This window comes from Narcine bancroftii, chromosome 4 (genome assembly GCF_036971445.1).
Source record: "Narcine bancroftii isolate sNarBan1 chromosome 4, sNarBan1.hap1, whole genome shotgun sequence".
Classification (NCBI taxonomy): domain Eukaryota; kingdom Metazoa; phylum Chordata; class Chondrichthyes; order Torpediniformes; family Narcinidae; genus Narcine; species Narcine bancroftii.
In genome coordinates this window covers 12,028,199-12,043,204 of record NC_091472.1, presented here as the reverse complement: position 1 = coordinate 12,043,204, position 15,006 = coordinate 12,028,199, and positions in this window count along the sequence as shown.

Here is a 15,006-nt window from a genome sequence, read left to right as displayed (position 1 = left end):
GACTTTTTTGCATTAACTGAGAAAACCTATTTGAATTTAACTGTGTCTCAATCCCATTGTGAGAACTTTAGAAGGGAAATGGAAGGTATTTGGAGTATTGTATAATATTTACTTTTTTAATCTATTTACAATTAAGCTTATGTTATCATTGTTTATTTCTGATTGACTGTTATGGTATTATGGTTATACAGAATATATTTTATTTTATGACATAACTGTTTTTACCTGCATATTCCTTTTTACATGTTACCATTGATTAATGGCTTCTATTTGTTTCCTGCTTCTTGTAAAGCCCTTTGAAAATATTGAAAAAGAATCATAAAAAGAATGATCCTCCTGCTGGATGTGGAATGGTCCTCCTGCCGGATGTGGTATGGACCTCCTGCCGGATGTGGTATGGACCTCCTGCCGGATGTGGTATGGACCTCCTGCCGGATGTTTTACTGTCCTCCTGCCGGATGTGGTATGGACCTCCTGCCGGATGTGGTACGGACCTCCTGCCGGATGTGGTACGGACCTCCTGCTGGATGTGGTACGGACCTCCTGCCGGATGTGGTATGGACCTCCTGCCGGATGTGGTATGGACCTCCTGCCGGATGTGGTATGGTCCTCCTGCCGGGTGTGGTATGAACCACCTTCTGGATGTGGTACGGACCTCCTGCCGGACGTGGTATGGACCTCCTGCCGGATGTGGTATGGACCTCCTGCCGGATGTGGTATGGACCTCCTGCCAGATGTGGTACGGGCCTCCTGCCGGATGTGGCATGGACCTCCTGCCGGATGTGGTATGGACCTCCTGCCGGATGTGGTATGGATATCTTCCCGGACGTGGTATGGACCTCCTGCGGATGTGGTATGGTCCTCCTGCCGGATGTGGTATGGACCTCCTGCCGGATGTGGTATGGACCTCCTGCCGGACGTGGTATGGACCTCCTGCCGGATGTGGTATGGACCTCCTGCCAGATGTGGTACGGGCCTCCTGCTGGATGTGGAATGGTGCTCGGACTTTATCTACAGAAGAGGTGGAGCAAGGAGAGATCGTTCAGCTTCATTGGTCAAAGGCAAATAAAAAGAGGGTGAGTACATGGGAGCGGCCAGCGATGAGGGGCCCAGTGAGTGAGTGGCACCGAGAAGGAGTGGGGCTTCGAGGCTTTTGCTCATGAGGCTTCGGAGTTAAGAGGCTGAGGACGAGCAAATCAGGGCTAAGGTAAGACGATGATATTTAATTTAATAGATCTTTTTATTTTTCTCTTGTAAGGTGAGAAAAGAAAGAGGCGGGATGAGTGTAAAGGCAGTTTGCTGCTCACAGTGTCAGATGTGGGAAGTCATGGAGTCTTCTAGTCTCCCGGACATCCACGTCTGCACTAAATCAAGAGGTCTCCATTTCCTCATTGCCAAATCACCTTTTAAAAATAAAAACTAGACATTTCTCTAATCTCCTGTTCAGTAACTGCTTTGTCTTCTAAGTCAACATGACTTGTATCTGCTCTCTGCTGCCAAATTAACTCTTTCCTTGACAAAGAGAAATCCTTACTCTCACAATTACCTTTCTCTTTCAAAACCATTTCAGAAGCACCTGGCAAATCTCTGTCAACTGGATCTTCTTCATCTCTCAATCATTTCTTAGACATGGACCTTGTTACTGCACACGCCAGATATATCTCAGAATTCTCTTCCACCTGTTCTTTCCTAGGCCTGCTTGTTAATCTTAAAACTGACCCAACTCTATCTTCTATTAGCCTAATCATGCCCTAATAATATTGAGACTCCCTGCATGGGGAACTTTGGGATTACTCCTACCACAACAGGTCCTTTAACTAACTCTGAATTTAGCACTATTTTGTGGAGAGATACTGACTCCACCTCACCTCCAACACCTTTAATCGCTCCCGTGTCAGTTCTTTGATCAAGAGATAAAATCCCTTGTTCTAATAATGATTGTGTTCAACCAGTATTCCTAAGAATTTTACCTTGTACCTGTGATTCTCCCTCCTTTACTGAAACAAAGCCGTATGAAACAAAAAGTTTTAAAACATCCATGACACCCTTATCAGATTTAGAATCTTTGCTCTCTCTAAATTCAACTGTTTGAATAGATTCTTCCGGTAAAACTTTATTTTCTCTTTTGCTTTTCAATGGCAGACAATTTGCAATAACATGACCAGGATTTTAACACAAATGACGTCCAACTCCAGAAGTTCTGTCCTTTCCAACCTTCTCTCCAGACTTAATTTCAGGCTTACTCTCCTGCTCCATATTAATCCTCTGAACAGGCTTGTCACTCTGCTCCACATTAATTTTCTGAAAATGCCCACCATGTTGACATGTACTTTTATGAATTAATGCAAATTGGTCAGCCATTCGAGCTGCATGTTGCCACGTAGCCACGTCACTCTCATCCAGGTATCATTTCAACTCCCATGGCCACACCTTTTAATTTCCTCAATAACATCAATTCTATTAATTCGTCAAAATCATTATTCCTCTTGAGGTACAATCCATATAAGATTGATTCCATGTTTTTCTCAAACTCCTACATTTTTCTCTATCCGCTTCTGAATACATCTTTCTGAACAATATCATAATTTGCCACTTGTTGTACAGTCAAGCGAGAGGATGCAATTTGTGCTTCTCCCTTCAATACACGTTGGAGCATTAATGTCCACTTCTTTTTAGGTCATTTTGAACGATCAGCGACCTTTTCAAAAACTGAAAATAGGTATCTATCTCTCCCTCATCAAAAGGAGGCACTAGATTTACCTCTCTACTTGGCAAAAACCTCTCCGCAGGAATTACAGCTTCAGCTCTCTTACTTTGCTCCCTATCAATTTTCATCCTCTCAAATTTAATCTGTCTTTCAGCGAACTCGAACTCATATCTCCTCTGTTTTTCAGCTTCCTCTTTTTGATTTTTAGCCTCTTTTCTTCCTTTTAGACTCTTCTATCCTCAATTCCTCCAATTCCAATTGCAAATCACCAGATCTATCCTCTGGAAAAGCTTCTAAGTCTTTCTGAACAAATTTATCCTCACTTATACATTATTTCACTATAATCTCTGAATTTGTACTTTCCTCATCCAATGTTTCAATTCAGTCTGTTTTAATGCCTTAGAAATAACCATCAGTCACTCTTTTCCTTTGCTCCTCAGCTCCGCAAATAACGGTTCTGACAAAATCTTATCAACATCCATTGATGCTGTTTCTCACAATTAACTAATAATCCATAAAACTCGTGTTCAATGGACTGGACGAGCTCAGATATAATGTTACGAGCCCAAAGGACCCCAAAACCCAGCAGCTATAGACAAGTAGTTACTTAAACAAAAGTTGTTTTTAATTATCTTTAAAAATGAAAACAGAATCAAACTTAAACTTATCTCTATTAACTTAACTAAACCAACTTAACCCCCTTCTAATTCTAAGCACACATGTATGTCATGTGTGTGTAAACTCATGTAAAGTTCTTTTTTCCACAGTTCAATCTCATTTCTCATTCTTCTAAGTACACTGGTTGCAGGCAAATCTTATACTGTGCAGAGACTTTAACAGATAGAAAGTTCACCAGTCTTCAGTGCATGAAAGGTAAGTGTTTACCACTCTAGAAGATTCTCATCAGGTTTGCAGAGAGAGATGTGATGTTCCAGGAGTTCCACAACTGAGGTTCCACCATTAGCTGATGAAACTTGCCCCATCTGGATTATCCAGATGCTAACGTCTTTCTTTTAGGCTCCTACAGAATTCCTTTCTGTTTCAATTATTCCAAGAGAAACATCGGAAAAACAGCACCCAGCCATCTGCCACTCTGGAGTTTCTGTTCCAGTTCCATCCAGCTTCTCCTACTTGTTTCAGATATGACTGTTCACTCTCTCTCTCTCTCTCTCTCTCTCTCTCTCTCTCTCTCTCTCCCTCTCACTCTCTCTCTCCCTCTCACTCTTTCACTCTCACTCTCACTTGAAAAGACCCCTCCTCTTGCAAATAATAGGAGTTAGTCTTCTGCTAATGCGGCTGGGGTGAGCATGGAATTGGAACACTGTTGTTTTTAGGTAAACAAGATCCCCGGAGTGAGCACTTTGCAGAAAGGTCAGAAGTCTTGTAAAAATATTCAACACTGATGATCGGTCTCCAGTCCATTCATTTCATAACATAACATATAACATAACAATTACAGCACGGAAACAGGCCATTAGGCCCTTCTAGTCCGCACCGAACCAAACACCCCTTTCTAATCCCACCTCCCTGCACAATGCCCATAACCCTCCATCTTCCTCTCATCCATATACCTGTCCAACCTTTTCTTAAATAATACAATTGACTCCGCCGCCACTATTTCTCCCGGAAGATCATTCCACACAGCTACCACTCTCTGAGTAAAGAAGTTCCCCCTCATGTTACCTCTAAACCTCTGCCCCTTAATTCTTAACTCATGTCCTCTTGTTTTAATCTTTCCTCCTCTTAACGGAAATAGTCTATCCACATCCACTCTGTCTATCCCTTTCATAATCTTAAATACTTCTATCAAATCCCCTCTCAACCTTCTATGCTCCAAAGAATAAAGACCCAATCTGTCCAATCTCTCCCCATACTCCAGATGCTTAAACCCAGGCAACATTCTGGTAAACCTTCTCTGCACTCTCTCCACTCTGTTTATATCCTTCCTATAATTAGGCGACCAGAACTGCACACAGAACTCCAAATTAGGCCGCACCAACGTCTTATACAATCTCAACATCACCTCCCAACTCCTATATTCCATGCAATGATTGATAAAGGCCAGCATACTAAAAGCCTTCTTCACCACCCTATTCATGTGAGTTTCTACCTTCAGGGAACGATGTACCGTCACTCCTAAATCTTTCTGCTCTTCTGTATTCCTCAATGCTCTCCCATTTACCACATATGTCCTATTCTGATTCTTCTTACCAAAATGAAGCACCTCACACTTATCAGCATTAAATTCCATCTGCCATTTTTCAGCCCACTTTTCTAAGCAGCCCAAATCCCTCTGCAATCCTAGAAAACCTTCTTCATTATCCACTATTCCACCTATCTTAGTATCGTCTGCATATTTACTAATCCAATTCACCACCCCATCATCTAGATCATTAATGTATATAACGAACAACAATGGGCCCAATACAGATCCTTGAGGCACACCACTGGTCACCGGCCTCCAACCTGACAGACAATTATCCACTACCACTCTCTGGCCTCTCCCTTTCAGCCAATGTTCAATCCATTTGACTATCTCAAAATTTATACCTAAAGACTGCACCTTCCTAACTAACCTTCCATGTGGTACCTTATCGAAGGCCTTACTGAAGTCCATATAGACAACATCCACTGCGCTACCCTCATCCACATTCCTAGTCACCTCTTCAAAAAATTCAATCAGATTGGTCAAACATGACCTTCCTCCCACAAATCCATGTTGAGTGCTCCTGATCAGACCCTGTCTATCCAGATGTTTATAAGTACTATCTCTAAGAATTTTCTCCATTAATTTACCTACCACAGACGTCAAACTTACAGGCCGATAGTTGCCAGGCTTCCTCCTTGAACCCTTTTTAAATAACGGAACCACATGCGCAATGCACCAATCCTCCGGCACTATCCCCATATCTAATGACATTTCATGACATTATTTCAATTAGCACGTACTTGTGAAATGTGCAAAGGATTCTCCATATTTTCAGTAAAGTCACTGAATATGAATTCTTCTGTATTACAAATGCAATCTGTTTTAAAATGTGTGTGTGTATATATGTTACCTTCTCTAATTTTACCAATTTATCTCCTAACTATATCTACAAATATTACATTACAGTATCCTCCTGTTTCAAACAACCATCAATTGTACCAGCCTGGAACACGTGGACTCCAAAGGTGCAGAGAGTTTGCGGAGGATAGGAATTATACCAGAAACCCTAGCAAATTTCTGCGGATGCCATCTTCTCGAGGCAATTGACTGACTAGGAGGGTGAGAGAGGTGAGTGAGATTGGCTTGTTGGGTGCCAATGTGTCTTTAAATGTTTTAAAGTGCCTTTAAAATGAACTCAGGGTTGAACAGTAGGGGTTTACAAATTGGATGGTAACAGGAGTTTAACCTGCCAATTTGGCATGTTTTCTACCTGTGTACAAGCCAATTGGTGAGTAGAATAAAAAAAATGCTGCACAGGTTTTCAAATCACATTGGAGGTGGATTATCGCCCCATGTACACGTACTGTGTAGCTGCTTCTGGACAATTTGTAAGCGATCATGGATGCCCAGTTAGAAAATTACTTCAATGCTTGCATGGTTACACTTAAACCTTCACGCCATGAGAACGCCAGAACAGTACCAACAGCATGGTGGATTATGGGTAAGAAGTCGGCCATTGCACCTGCTTCAACGCCATTCCCCACCGGACCACTATAGGCTCCTCTGACTACCCACTCCACTCTCCACCAGTCCAACAGTGTTTCTCTGCTGGCCCGATAGCAGTCCCACTCCCCCAACCCAGACACCATTCCTACGCAAGGCCCTGACAGCGTTCTGCCCCAGCATCGACAGCTTTGCCACTTGCGCCTGATTCTGTGTTCATCCTCCAGCCCTAACAGCATTCCAACTCCATGCTCACTCCAGCCCCAACAGCATCCTGCACCCACCCTGGCAACTTATTGTTTTGGAGGCCAACACGAGGAACGGGATTCCCAGCGGGGCCTCTGGCGACGCGGTGAATGTGTGACACCTCTCTTACGGCGTTTTTGAAGGGGCAATTTAGGACCGCACCCCCCTCTTCGAAGGCGTGGTGTGAGATGTGCCATGCATTCACCGCGTCACTGGGCCCATGCAGGGAATTCCCTTTTCCCTGTGTTGGCCTCCAAGCGGCAAGTGGCCGGGGTGTGGGTGTATCGGGGTGGATGGGGGAGGTGTAGGGCTGGGATGATCATGGAGCGGGAGCACTGTTGGGCCGGCAGGCTAACGCGGTCAGGCCAGTGGGAAGTGGAGGGGACTGTTGGGATGGAGTGGGCCGGAGGGGAACGGAGTTGAGACAGGAGAAATGACCGTCCTTACCCATAATCCCCCATGTGGCTGGAACTGCTCTGGCATTCCAGCAGCATGCATGTTTATGGGTAAGGAAGACGGCCATTGCACACAAGTGTTGACGTCATAACCTACCTGGGCCCCCACGATCGTTACATGTTGACAAGCAGCAGCTACATGGTGCGTATACACAGGTCGACAATCCACCTCCGAGGTGGTGTTCCAACCTCTGCAGTTTGTTTCTAAAAGTGTACCTAAATGGCCTTTACACGGGTAGAAAACCCGCAAATTGGCAGGTTAAACTCGTGCTACAATACCATTTGTTAACCCCTCGAGGCTGAGGAAGAGTTTGCTCCTGGAGAGGTGAGCTTCTTTAAGAAATTTAATGGACTTTGGAGTCGGTAATTGAGGCAGTGATTAGGGCCATCCAGTGTTCCGGTTGTCGGATGTGGGAAGTCAGGGACAGCACGTCTGTTCCTGATAACGACACGTGCAAAAGGTACATCAGGCTCCAGTTCCTGACAAACTGAGTTAGGGACCTGGAGCTGGAGTAGAATTTTAAGGGAGACAGAGGTTGTGATAGGAGCTTCAGGGAGGCAGTTACACGTAAAAGTCAGGAGGCAGGGAAACAGTGTAGGCAGGGTTTAGTACTTTTTTCGGTAGGAATATATAGGTGAGCGCAACATTTTTGGCCGAAAGGCCTGCACTGTATTGTTCTGTGATGTGTGGTGGAAAGTGTGCTGAACGGCTGCATCACGGTCTGGTACTGGGACACCGACACGTCTGATTGTAAAGTCCTGCCGAAGGTAGTGGACACAGCCCAGGACATCACAAGTGAAACCCTCCCCAAACTGAAAACTTCTTCGAGGAACACTGCCGTCGGAGAGCAGCAGCGTTCGTCAAGGATTCACAACACTCTGCATCTCTCTGTTCTCATTGCTACCATCAGTAAAGAGCTAGAGTTGCCACGAGACTCGCACCAGCAGGTTCAGGAACAGCTGCTACTCCTCCACCATCCAACAACAAACCCAATCGGGACTCATTAAACGGCTCGAATGTTTGGACTTGATTGAATTTTTTCCAGTTTGTTTCCAGTTCTTGATTTGTTTGCACATTTATGTTCTGTTCAGTTCTTTTGCACCACAAACAAGTGATAATTGTGTCTGGCTCCGAGGAAAAAATGATTCTCAGGATTTTATGTGATGCCATGTGTGCACTTGACAATAAATTGGAATCTGTATTGCATCATTTGTTTCCAATTGTTCTTTATTTGTTTCCGTGCGTACACTGGGTTGGTTCGTTTCAGCATGACCAAGACATGGTGACTCTGTCTCGCCCACAGGAAAAAGAATCACAGGGTTGTATGTGACTTCCTGCACGTAACTCTGACCATAAATCTGAAGTTGGACCAAAGGGCCTGTTTCCACGGTGGGAAACTTTCTGATCTGAGTGGCAGCACATCATTTTTTAAGGGAATTCCACAGTAACGTCTGGAAATTAAAACTGGATTTAATTGCAATGATTCTGCAAAAATGCGACAATAGATATGATCAGTTGTTGGGAGGGAATAGGGAAGCAGGGCTCAAGCCCCCTCCTTTCCTGTCGGAAGTAAGCACAAGACCATGAGAGAATGTATCACGTACATTGAGCCATGTACATCGTGCCCAACCCTTGTAGGGAAGAGGGGGCCTCAGTGAAGCCCACATCTTTCCCCATCTGTATCACCATCCAGACTGCCACTGTTGGAATCCTCCTTATGAGCCCAACAGTATTGAACAGGGCACAGACCGGTCCTAGAGCCACGATGTTGTTTTGACCGATGTCAACCTACTCCATAACAATCTAACCCCTCCCCACTTCACACCCATAACCCTCTATTATCCTTACATCTGCCTGTCAAAGAGTCTTAAATGTCCCTGTTGTAGCAGCCTCTATCACCACCCTCGGCAATGCATTCCAGGCACCACCACTCTCTGTGTATATAAAACAGAGGGTCAGATATCTCTCTTACATTTCCAAGAGTTAAGATTCAATTTATTGTCATGTCATGAAGTCAGTGCAATATTACTCAAATTTGCTTTTCGTCTGCTGTAGGGCAGACAGATTGGCCATCGACAGAAATTGTCTGAAGCGCCTCTTCCAGTCAGAGAAAGAGAAGTAAATGAGAGTTCGATGAGCGTCACTGAGTGTCCTTCAATTCACCTCCAACCCTCCCACTAGCTCCTGTAGCCAGACAGAGTCCAGTCCAAACCATCAGCCGCTTGAGGTCCCGATCCGATTCCCCACCACGATTAGAAGCCCTTCAGTGACCTCGGCACCCTCGCACATCCTGGTTCAGGTACCTTCGGTCAGTCTCGAGCCAGACTCCTGCAGTCCGCGGCCCGGTGTGAATCCCTTGACCGGAATCGCCCGCAGCCAGAGTAGGTTACTTGCCCCGAATCATCCGCGGCCTGTGTGTTCAACCACAGGATCCCTCTCTGGTCTGCCGCTGTGGTCACCGTCCCATGAGTCACCTCCTCTGCATCTCCTTCTTAAACCAGGGGGTGAGCTCCCCATTTTCTGGTGCCCTGTGCCAGTCCTCTGCTTCCCCAGAGTTGGTAGCCTCTCCTGGCTGCTGCCGCTCATCGGCCCTGCGATCCTGGAGGCCGTCCCTGTGGCTGCAGTATTTTTATATAAAACCACCGCCAGGTCAATTAACGGTCCTTTTAAAGTCTGTACGGATCCAACCGCATTTGGACCGGATGGTAGAAGCCCATGTCAGAGCGCTGTGTTTCCACTCTCCGTGGGTCTTTGACAGCACTGTCCTTACAGAAGGACTGGCAGTGCTGCCATGTTTTCCCATTCCCAGCTCTCTGAACAGACAGGGTACCAAGGGTGAGTGGAGAAGCAGTTTAGTGGGGATGTGGGAGAATGGTTCAGCTCATGATGGAATGGTGGAGCAGACTCGACAGGCTGAATGACCTACCTCTGCTCCTTTATCTCATTGTCTCAATTTGTGATTCACAGTTTTGGGTATTTACATGAAAACTGCATACATTACTGTAGAAAAAAGTGGTGGTTTGTATAAAAAACACCACAAATTTTGACAAATACAACCTTTTCTCTTTTATAAAAACACTGTACTTTCCTTCAAAACACATCCCCTGGTTTTTTATAGGAGCCTCCACTTCTCAAAAAACAATAATTAGACACAAAACATTTATATTTAGACATCAGATATTCCACAAAACAATAGAACATTTACAGCACAGAAACAAGCCACTCGTCCCCTCTATTCTGTGCTACACCACTTTTTCATATCAAGTCCCACTGACCCATGACTGCCTCCAGCTCCAACAGTGTCATCAGGTTTGCAAATGACATCTCAGTAGTTGTCCTAGTCAGCAATAACGACGGATCGTACAACAGAGAAGGGGTGGAAAATCTCATGAACTGAGGTAAGTGTAACATACTGGGTCTCAATGTGGACACAATTGCCGACTTCATGAGGACGAGGACTGACCACCGTCCACTACACATCAACAACTCTGTAGTGGAGAGAGTGGAAGACACCAAATTCCTTGGAGTTCACTGAACAAGAGACCGATCCTGGACACACAACATCTCCTCACTTGTCAGGAAGGTACAACCGAAACTTCAGTTCCTTATAGACTGAAGTAGGGAAGGTGACCGGCCAGCATCAGGTCAACTTTCTACAGCAGTTTTATCGAGAGTGTCCTGACCAGGGTTCGAATCACGACCGTCTGAAAAGAGTTTCCACGTTCCACCTGTGACTGCATAAGTTTTGTCCGGGTTCTCCGTTTTCCTCACATAATTCAAAATGAACCGGGTTAGTTGGTTAATTGGGTGTAATTGGGTGGCACAGGCTCAAAGGCTGAAGGGCCTGTTACCGCACTGTATGTCTAAATTTAAATATTTATAACGTTTAACATGGAAACAACCAATTTGGTTCAACCTTTCAATCTGCCATGGCCATGTAGTACTGCGAGAGTCCAGTAGGGGGAGGCAGCACACCACAAAAGGTTTACAATACAGTGCCGCACCCCACACTGGGGAAACCCAGCAGATCCGGCAGCCTCCATCAGAAGTGAAGGGCAGTCGAGGAGCCAGGCTGATAGATTTAGATGTACAGGCCATTTCGGCCCATGAGTCTGTGCCACCCAATTTACACCCAATTAGCCTACACCCCCAGTACGTATTAAACTGAGTCGCTGGGTAAAACCCACTCAGACACGGGGAGAACGTACAAACTCCTTACAGACAGTGTTGATTCGAGCCCCTGGCCCAGTCTCTGGTGCTGTAACATTGTTGTGCTAACCTCGACACCAACCATGGCTCCCAAGAATATCTAGCAGAGGATGGTTTTAATTCATTAACCTCTGTGTTATGGGCCCAGCACGCTTTCTCTGCGCCTCTCTGCTTTCATGGAAACAGGATTATGAGCAGTACAAATGTAAGCAGGTTTAGGTGACACAAGAACCAGAGGGCATGGGTCAAGGGTGAAAAGTGAATTGTTGAAAGGAAACATTTGGGGGAACTTTTTCCTGCAGAGAGTGGTGGGAGTGTGGAACGAGCTGCCACCTGACGTGGTGAAAACTGGCTTGATTATGACATTTAAGTAAATTTTTGACCGGTCCTTGGATGAGAGGGGAATGAGGGGAAATGGATTAGGTTCATATGGACAGGTGTGGCACGGTTACTTTAGCTGTTAGTGCAGCACTCTTTGAGGGTCAGCGACTGTGACTGGGGTTCAAATCGGCGCTGCCTGTAAGGTGTTTGTACACTCTCCTCATGACTGTGTAAGGATCATCCGGGAGCTCCAGTTTCCTCCCACAGTTCAAAGCGTCCAGAGGGTGGAGGTTAATTGGATGTGTTATGAGCCCAGAGGTCCCCAAAACCCAGCAGGAATAGAAATTCACCAAGAAAGGTAAGACTCAGACTCAGGGTCAGAGGAGACAGTGAGTCAGGGCCTGGTGTCGGGTGAGAGGACGAGGAGCCAAGAGACAGCATCAGAGGGTGAGTAGAATAAATAGCTGGACTTACTAATTTGGCTGGTCCAATCTAAATATAAATTCGAGCTGGGAGTCGACGGAGGAGAAGCTCGGAGAGAGTGACGTGGAGGTAAGCAGTTAAATACAAGGGTTTACTGGGGCTTGGGCCTACTCAAATCGGGCTGGGAGTCTGAGGAGGCAACAGCTGGAGTTTGAGCTGTGAGTCAGAGGAGCAGGAGCTTGGAGAGAGTGACTGGGTTAATTGGTCAAGCGGCCAGTAAAAGGAGTAAAAGGGGAGGGGGCGGCCAGCGAGGAGCGGCGCTCTGAGTGAGTGGGGCACTGAAAGAGTGGGGCTTCCAGCCTTTGGCTCAACAGGCTTAGACAAAAGCAGGCGTGGAGAAAGGTATTTTAGCTCAGTCATGCCTATGAGGTTAGTGCTTTGTACTGGATGTCAGATGTGGGAACCATGGGTGAGTCCCACCCTCCCAAATAGCCACATCTGCGTCAGGTGCACCGAGATGCAGTTCCTTAAGGACGGAGTTGGGGAACAGGAGCTGCAACTTGAGGACCTACGGCTGGTAAGGGAGAGTGAGGAGTTGATAGACTCAACTTTCAGGGACATAGTTACCCTAAGACCAGATGTGTCTGGTAAGTGGGGAACTGTCAGGGGAGGGAAGAAAAATACCAGGAAAATAGAGAGCACACCTGTGAACATCCCTCTCAGCAACAGGTAAATTGTGTTGGATGCTGTTGAGGAAGATGACCTGACAGAAGCTGGCCACAGTGACCAGGTCCCTGGTAAAGAGGAATGCAGTGGTCATTGGGGACTCCATTGTCAGAAATACAGACAGGAGATTCTGTGAGCCAGATAGGTATGCCCGCATGGTGTGCTGCCTCCCTGGTGCAAGGGTGCGGGATATCTCAAATCGGATCCAGGGTATTCTAAAAGGGGAAGGCGAACAGCCTGATGTCTTGGTACATGTGGGAACCAATGACATTGATAAAAAGGAGGAAGTACTGAAAAAGGATTACAGAAAGATAGGACAGAAACTAAGAAATAGGACAGCCAGGGTGGTGATCTCTGGCACTGTGCCAAGTGCAACTGAGGAGAAAAATGGAAGATTAAGAAAAATGAATGTGTGCTGAGGGGCTGGTGTAAGGGACAGGGTTTTGGCTTCTTGGATCATTGGGATCTCTTTCGGGGAAGGCATGACCTCTACAAGAAGGATAGGTTACACCTAAACCCAACAGGGGTCAATATATTGGCAGCTAGGTTTGGTACAGCCTTCAGGTGCGGTTTAAACTAATTTGGCAGGGGGATGGGAAACTGTATGATAGGGCAAAGGACAGAAAAGATAAAACAGGAAAAGTTAGGTTAGGCAGCGAAAGTAAAAAATCAGAAAGAGCAAGGAGGGTGAAAAAAGCAAATCTGAAGTCTTTATATCTTAATGCAAGAAGCATTCGGAACAAGGTAGATGAATTAGCTGTGGAAATTGAGATAAACAAATATGATTTGATTAGGATTACAGAAACATGGCTGCAGGGTGGGCAAGCCTGGGAACTTAACATCCCGGGGTATACGATATTTAGGAGGGATCGGCAAGAAAGAAAAGGGGGTGGGGTAGTATTGACGGTGAGAGAAGGAAACGACACGATTGACAGGAAGGATATTAACTCAGAAGATGCGGAATCTATATGGGTAGAACTGAGGAATAGCCAGGGGTGGAAAACGTTAGTGGGGGTGGTATATAGGCCTCCAAATAGTAGTGTAGAGGTGAGGGAATTAATTAAAAGAGAAATTAGAGAAGCGTGCAATAAGGGAACAGCCGTCAGCATGGGAGACTTTAATTTGCATGTAGATTGGACTAGTCAAACTAGTAAAAATACTGAGGAGGAGGAATTCCTTGAATGTTTACATGACGGTTATCTAGAGCAATATGTCGAGGAACCAACTCGGGAGCAAGCCATTTTAGATTGGGTATTATGCAATGATAAGGGGATAATCAACAATCTTGTTGTGTGAGGCCCTTTGGGTAGGAGCGATCACAATATGATCGAATTCTCACTCGACATGGAGAGTGATGAAATTAAAACCGAGACTAAGGTCCTGAATTTAAATAAAGGGAATTATGATGGTATGAGACGGGAGTTGAGTAAGATTGATTGGGTGGTGTTTATGGGGGGGTTGACTGTGGATAGACATTGGAAAGCATTCACAGATCCAATGGAGAAATTGCAAAAATCGGTTTGGCATAAAAATAAACCAAAAAAGGTGACTCAACCGTGGATAACAAGGGAAATTAGAGACAGCATTGGGTCCAAAGAGAGAGCATATCAATTGGCCAAAAATAGTACCGCAATCGAAGACTGGGAGCAGTTCAAGATGCAGCACAGGAGGACAAAGGGATTAATCAAGAGAGCAAAAATAAATTACGAAAGTAAGCTTGCGGCAAATATAAAAACTGACTGCAAAAGCTTTTATAAATATGTCAAGAGGAAAAGATTGGTGAAATCCAGAGTAGGTCCTTTGAAGACGGAATCAGGGGAATATATAATGGGGAATAAGGAAATGGCAGACCAATTAAATTCGTACTTTAGTTCTGTTTTTACAAGAGAGGATACAAATAACCTCCCAAGGATGTTGGGAAACATAGAGACTAATGCAAGGGAGGAACTGAAAGAAATCAGTATCTCTAAGGACATGGTCTTGGGGAAATTGATGGGATTGAAGGCAGATAAATCCCAAGGGCCTGATAATCTACATCCTAGGGTACTCAAGGAAGTGGCCATTCAGATAGCAGATGCTTTAAGAATTATTTTCCAGAACTCGATAGACTCAGGATCAGTACCCATGATTGGAGGGTAGATAATGTTACCCCACTATTTAAAAAGGGGGGGTTGAGAAAAAGCGGAGAATTATCGGCATGTGAGCCTTACATCAGTAGTGGGCAAAATGATGGAATCCATTATTAAGGATTTAATAGCGGAGCATA